This window comes from Xenopus laevis, chromosome 5S (genome assembly GCF_017654675.1).
Source record: "Xenopus laevis strain J_2021 chromosome 5S, Xenopus_laevis_v10.1, whole genome shotgun sequence".
NCBI lineage: Eukaryota > Metazoa > Chordata > Amphibia > Anura > Pipidae > Xenopus > Xenopus laevis.
In genome coordinates, this window is record NC_054380.1 from 135594174 (window position 1) to 135600717 (window position 6544).

A 6544-nucleotide genomic window follows, 5' to 3' on the forward strand; every position below is an offset into this window, starting at 1 on the left:
GGCAGAGAGTAAACGTAGTCAGGCAGTCAAGGGTCAAACCAGGAAGTCAATCAGAGGGTTAAGCAGAATAGGAGTCGCTAATCAGGCAAGGGGTCAGGATACAGGAGTTCAGGATCGTCAATAGCCAGGCAGGGGTCAAAACAGGAATCAATCACAGAATAAACAGAAGCTCAATAGCACAGAAGCACCAGGAACAAGATCCTACAACGGGCAGTTTGAAAATGAAAAATGTCCCTTTAAATACATTTGAATTTTTGCACCAATGCGCCTTTAAACCAGGAAGAGGCGCGCCCTAAGAAACCGGCGCCTGCGGTGAAGACTGGCATGGCGGGCGTCCCTGCCGTCCCCCCACTAGACCACCAGGGTAAGTTGTTACACAAACATTTCTAGCATAGGTTCTTTATTTGTTGGAAACACATTAATATTGCAACTTCTTCTTTTTCTTGTTGCTTGTCAAGGAATGTGTTAATGAAATCCTTTTTGTCATTCACCCTATGTTAGGTAAGTATCTAATTAAAGGATAACTAACCCCCAATAAGAAAAGCCTCATCTACTACCCTAGACAGACCACTCTCCCTGCTTCCTACCCGCATATTGCATTGTTCCAGAAAGGGACCCTGGACAGCATGCTCACTTATTTATGCAGAGTAGCGCAGCATAGCTCATGGGTGCCACCTTGCAGGATCTTCGGTCTTCTTCAGATCCTCTTTCTTTCCTCTTCCTTCCCTTCGGCAACTACCAGAATTTTCAGCACATGTGCAGTTGGTACGAATACTGGACTGCTCCAACTGGGCATGTGCCAAATACGGTGTTCCCTTACAGAAGAAGACCAGCTTAACACACACCCATTTGCTCTCACTACCTTTATAGGACTTGAATGTTTCCGCTAAGCAGTCACTTTATTCACTCTTCTATAGTTTTCTTCCCATCCCAAAGTCTCCATGTGTCCTCAGTATTATATTCCCAGATGTTTGTGTTATGCCTGCATTGTCTTGGTTGCAGCAATGTCTCTACAGAAACAGATGGACCTGTTTTGTATTTTTTTATGAAGGCGAGAACTGGAAGATTATGAGAAGATTCTCATGGACGCAGATTTATCAATATTCTAGTTTGTGGGGAAAAAAGATGGGGCAAAAAAACGTGCAACTTGTTCCTTTCACAATGCTAGCTTATTTACGAAAAAAACGTAACAAAATATTCTCAAAGCAAAAAAAGATGCATGTCAGCAGGAATCACATTGGTCTATTCATTTTCAATAAGGCTGAAAATCTCAAATGTTTTAATAAACTGGGGAAATACATAAAATTATTTCCTTCGATACAACCTCACCAGCTAATGCTTGCCAATTTGTTTCTAGCAACCTTTGCTTTTTTTGCTAGTTGATTCAGAAGAAGGGAAACCCCCTTCTGAAGCCTCTCCAAGTTGCCTCAGATGGGGGAAAAAATTCCTTCCTGACTCCAAAATGGCAATGGGACCAGTCCCTGGATCATCTTGTACTATGAGTTATCTCCCATAACCCTGTATTCCCTCACTTGCTAAACACCATCCAACCCCTTCTTAAAGCTATCTAATGTCAAATCTTCTCAGCTCCCATTGTAACAAACCCCTTCCCAATATTTAGACAGAATCTTCTTTCTTCTAATCGAAATGTGTGACCTCATGTCAATTGGAAAGACCTACTGGTAAATAAAGCATTAGAGAGATTATTATATGATCCCCTTATATATTTATACATAGTCATCATATCTCCCCTTAAGCGCCTCTTCTCCAGAGTGAGCAACCCCAACTTGGCCAGTCTTTCCTCATAACTAAGATTTTCTATACCCTTTACTAGCTTAGTCTCTTCTTTGGACTCTAATTCAATAATATTCGCCCCCTCCTCCCGCAAACCTATGCCCCTTTTAATACAGCTCGAGATCTTGTTTGCCCTTGAAGCTGCTGACATTCCATTGCTTACTACAGCCAAGTTTATTATCCACAATTTCATTTTCCATTATGGATTTGCCTAGTGCAGTTCCATTAAGGGTATAAGTGGATATTTTTACATCCCAGGTGCAGGACTTTACATTTATCAACACTGAATCTCATTAGCCACTTAGCTGCCCAGATTGCCATTTTGTCAAGATCCTGCTTCAAGTGTGCCATATCCTGGATAGAAGTAATTGGGCTGGATAGTTTTATGTCATACATTACTTGCAATGTGAACAAATGAACAAATTAAATAAAAGTGTATCCAATACAAAACCCTGGGAGCCCCCACTAAGAACCTTACTTCAAGTAGACAAAGTACCATTAACAACCACCCTCTGTACCCAATAGCCTGTATCCTGTAGTGAGTTTCCTATCCATTGCAAACAACTTCATTAAGCCCTACAGACCTTGGTTTATAAAACAGTTGTTTGTGGGACACATTATCAAATCCTTTTACAAAATCCAAATAGATCTACTGGGGGGGGGGGGTGCTGTGCAGCATCATACTAACCTCATTGTATAAAAGAAATCAAATTTGTTTTGTATCCTTCATAAAGCCATGCTAATTGCTGCTCATAATGCGATTCACCAGGGCAACATTTTGATTGTAATGCCTTAACAAGCCTTCAAATTATTTACTCACCACGGATGTCAAACTTACTGGCCTATAATTTCCAGGCTGAGGTGGTAATCACTTTTTATATATTGGAATGACATAAATTTTCCTCCAATCCATACAGATTTTAAAATAGAGTCTAAAAATGAACTACCGGTAAGCTCTTAGTACCTGAGGGTGTATGCCATCTGTTCCTGGTACCTTGTAAACATTAATTTTGAATAAACCTTTATGTACCATATCCTGAGTTAGCCACTGACTAGATCGAGCTGAACCAACAGTGCAGTTATGAGGTGAGTCATGGAACTCTGGCTCCTCTATTGTATACAGTGAAGAAAAATACGGATTTAGCACATTAGCCTTTTCTTTATCTGTTACAACTACATCAGTGCCATTATTTAAAGGAGCCAACCTGCATCTTTTAACATTTTATAAACTTCAAAAACTTTTTGGGGTTTATCTGAGCCTCGGCTGCAATGATCTCCTCGTTTTCTATCTTTGCCTTCAGGATATAGTATAGATTCAGAATAGAGTATAATTTAAGGAACCTTAAATTTAAAGATTTAAGGGTTTAATTCAATAAAGAGCAGAAACAATCGCTGCTGTTAATTATTATCTCAGAAATAATAATTCACTACATCTGGTGTTAATTTTACTTGAAACTATAATTAAATGAGAAATAAACCTTGTTGCCACTAATGGAATCTATTGCTATATTTATTACGCTTAAGAACATCGACTTTATGCCATATTAACACCAGAAATTACTGATACTAACTTTTTTTTAAAAAATAAATAAATAAAATCACTCTTTTTCCAGGGGCTTTCATATTGCATTGTTTCCACCAAAATGCACCCAAAATGCATTGCATGTACCTGGACCCATCCTTTTAAATTCCAGTGGTAATATATTTATAATTTAGATTAAAACCATTTGATGTGAGAGGGAAATAATCTTTAGATAAAAATTCTAGATGAAACCTTAGTAAAAACACATGTAGTCTTGGTCCACAATACATTGTACTGTGGAACAAAGGAATATTGGAAGGTATAAAGAACTCATACAAAAAATAAAAATTGTTTTAAATACAGGCATGAGATTCGTTATCACGAAATTCATTATCCGAAATTACGGAAAAGCCATCTCTCATAGACAACATTTTAATTAAATAATTCTAATTTTTTATAAATGATTTCCTTTTTCTCTCTAATAATAAAACTGTACCTTGTACTTCATCCCAACTAAGATATAATTAATCCTTATTGGAGGCAAAACAATCCTACTTGGTTTAATTCACATTTAAAAGATTTTAAGTAGATTTAAGGTATGGTGATTCAAAATACAGAAAATACCTCTTATGCAGAAAAGCCCAGGTCCCAGGCATTCTGTATAAGAGCTCCCATACCTGTATTTACCACAACAGAATTCAATACAATAGTCCAGAAGGTAAGTGAAATACAAGTTGTGTTTATTGGATGCAGTGTAGTCTTGTTCTGCTCCTTTCTTGACTTCTGAGTAACAAACCTCTGCAGCTTCTTTCTTGTCCCCAGTTTCAGAGGCAAAGAACAGTGATCTGCCCTCACCTATAGTTAGTTATTAGTTATACAAACCACTTGGAAATCCTCCAAGGCTATTGCAGCTCTATGGCACCCAGGTTACTTATTATTGGAAACTGAGCATATTATTCTGTGGTTCAACCCAGTTCACGTTGTCCTGTGTTTTTAATTTTAGTTAGCAAATTGACCAGAAGAAAAGGAGAATGAAAAAGAAAAGGTATGTATGTTCCACTGAACACCAATTTCTTTTATTGTTTTTAAAGGACCAGTAACATAAATTTTTAAAAAATGTATTTGTTAGTATAGAAAGAAAAAAAACCACAAAGACAAATGAAACTTTTAAATCGCTTAGTCTTTATTAAGAAATAACTTACCGAAACTCTGCTTGTGCTCCTCTTCAGAAAAGGCGATCCATCGTACCGCGCTCAAATTCTCCTCCCTGCCTTCCTTATAGGAGATAGCCAGGGAGGAGAAATTGAGCACCGCATGATGGATCGTCACTGTAGAGGAGTGCAAGCGGAGTTTTGGTAAGTAATTTCTTAATAAAGACTTAGTGATTTAAAATTTTAATTTGTGGTTCTTTTTTGTTCTATACTAACGATTTTTTTTTTTTAAATTGATGTTACTGGTCCTTTAAACCATGGCCACCAATGGTGTTTTTTTAACTTCTATGGGGGACCCTGGCCACCGATGTTTTTTTTTTAAAAAAAAATGTTTATGAGGGGCACTGTTGCCAACAATTTTTTTTAACTTGTAGGGGGTCTTGACCACCACTGTTGTTTTAAATACTTTTATGGAAGACCCTGGATGGCAATTTTTTTTTTTTTTTTTTACTTATAGGGGGGCCCTGGCCACCAATGATTTTATTAACTTGTAGCGGGCCCTGACCAACAATAGCCTTTTATAACTCGTGTCTATATACTAATGTGGCAACTCCAATTGGAGCAGATGGAAAATGATGATAAATGCTGCGTAAGTTAGTACCCAGGTGAATTTTTTATAGATGTTCTCCGGCCCAGGGTAGAAGTTAGGGACTGTTCATATGGAGAAAACTCTTACAGGTATAGGATCCCTTATCCGGAAACCCGATATCCAGAAAGCTCCGAATTATGGAATGGCTGTATCCCATAGACTCCCTTTTATCCAAATAATCCAAATTTTTAAAAATGATTTCCTTTTTCTGTGTAATAATAAAACAGTGGCTTGTACTTGATCTAAACTAAGATATAATTAATCCTTATTGGAAGCAAAACCAGCATATTTGGTTTATTTAATGTTTATATGATTTTCTAGTAGACTTAAGGCACGAAGAACCAAATTACAGAAAGATCCGTTATCCGGAAAACCCCAGGTCCCGAGCATTCTGTAAAACAGGTCCCATACCTGTATATGAATGTATTTATCTGTTCCCTGCACAGATTATAGAAAGTAGAGTTACTTGCTGCTTTCACATCACCAAATCATTTCACAATTTGCTGTTTATCAGAATTGTACCTGTTCCTTTATTATCTCTGTTACACAATGTGCTTGTGCCTAATGATGTGAAGGGCATAAACTGAGTGTGTACAGGTCAGTGTTTTTATATTTCATTTATTTATTTTTATTACTCTAGCAATAGCTGGCATAAAGGCAAATTCAGACAAGAATTCGGGACAGTTTGGGCTCCATGGAGGAGTTTAGAGGGGTCACTAATCTTAAAGGAGTTGTTCACCTTTCAACACTTTATTTTTCAGTTCAGTTGATTTCAGACAGTTCAGCAGAAATAGACTTGTTTCAATGACTTTCTATTTTCTGTTTGCAACCTTTTTTAATATTGAACTTTAAATGGGTTGTTCACCTTTGAATTCGCTTGAAGTATGACGTAGAGAGTGATATTCTGAGACAATTTGCAATTGGTCCTCATTTTTTATTTTTTTGCGATTTTTGAGTTCTTTAGATTCTAACTCAGCAGCTCTCCAGCCAAATTACACTAGCAACCATGCATTGGAATATGAGTAGGAGAGGAGTGAATTAATAGGTGATAAAAAGAAGAAATAACAATAAGGGGAAGATTTATCAAGGGTCGAATTTCGAAGTTGAAAATACTTCGAAATTCGACCATCAAATTGAATTACTTCGAATATCAAAGTCTTTTTTCATCGAATTTGGCCATTTGCGGTCGAAGTAAAATCGTGATCGAACGATTAAATCGATTCGAAGGATTTTAGCGATGGATCGAACAATTTTTCTTCGACTTTAAAAAACGTAGGAAACTGCTCTAGAAGGTCCCCATAGGCTAACATTGCACTTCAGGTAAGAATACACTGGCACACGAGGTACAATGCAATGCAGGGTTACCCCTTGCTTCTTTATTTGTGCGGAGGTGCAACGTTTCGGGGCAAGCCCCTTTCTCATGCTTGA